Genomic DNA, 1,165 nt, shown 5'->3' on the forward strand with positions numbered 1-1,165 from the left:
GTAGGTAGGTAGGTAGGTAGGTAGGTAGGTAGGTAGGTAGGTAGGTAGGTAGGTAAGTATGTGAAGTTTCCGAGCTCTAGTAACATAATGATCAAACCCTTGTCCTTTGCTCGTTCCTCCAACTCCCAAACTGACTGAACTGAGAGCACCAGCAACGTAAACAGATCGATTATCTTGTTCGAAGCTTCGAATATTGAGAATTCAATCGCTGGCCAACAAGTTGCAGTTCATATTTGTCCAATCAAAACTGCGACAGAACAGGACAATTACTATTGGACCAAAGCCTGTGGATGAAAAGGAAGGGTATAGCTCTGTAGGGAGCGAAAAAAACCGACAATCAATCCTAACTGTGTGTAATATGGACCATTTAGCGAACCTACAAGAATTCTTCTCGAAAATAACGTGAAAGTCTCGGAGGTCCCTCGTGTACGTTGCGCACGTTAAAGATCCTATGGTGGTCTAAAATCGATAAGAGTAGGCTTCGGCCACCACCAGTTCAAAATTCAAAATTTCCTTCCAACTGAAAATGTGTAATGAGTCCCGCATGCTCATATGAACTTATGCAGTTGCATGTGCCCTGCGTAAAACACTTACCCCCCCCTCCCCCAAAACCAACAAATTAAAAAACTACCGTGAAAGTTCCATCAAATATTGCCACGATAAATACGTTCTAAACGCGTCTGCTCCAATTTCGTTTGACTCTTTGCAAAAAGTCCGATAGAGATCTCGCTATCGATTGTCTTCCGTTCATGCCGTGGTGTGTGTGGGGACCAATGGGGAAGTCATTCTGGGCTCGCTTTGATCTCGCTGTACCGTGAAATGTTGGTTTGATTCGGGGCTGACCTCCAAACTCTCTCCCGAGCGAGAAAACAGTTAGGACGTTTTGAGGCACAACTTTAATGTACATTGTGTACATTGTATTGTTTTCTACAAGAGAAAGACTACAAAACAGAGTACTATATTGCTTTCTACAAGAAAACGACCACAAAACAGAATACTATATTGCTTTCTTCAAGAAAACGACCACAAAACAGAATACTATATTGCTTTCTACAAGAAAACGACCACAAAACAGAATACTATATTGCTTTCTTCAAGAAAACGACCACAAAACAGAATACTATATTGCTTTCTACAAGAAAACGACCACAAAACAGAATACTAT

The 1,165-nt window shown here is 41.4% G+C and overlaps 1 protein-coding gene across 1 annotated transcript in view; it reads right to left on the reverse strand.

Moving 5' to 3' along the window:
- Positions 1 to 1,165, reverse strand: part of LOC101864523 (E3 ubiquitin-protein ligase RMND5A) — a gene marked incomplete in the record, with an annotated part of 18,088 nt that overhangs the window by 7,955 nt on the left and 8,968 nt on the right.

Source organism: Aplysia californica, unplaced genomic scaffold (genome assembly GCF_000002075.1).
Source record: "Aplysia californica isolate F4 #8 unplaced genomic scaffold, AplCal3.0 scaffold00193, whole genome shotgun sequence".
In the NCBI taxonomy this organism is placed as follows: Eukaryota; Metazoa; Mollusca; class Gastropoda; order Aplysiida; family Aplysiidae; genus Aplysia; species Aplysia californica.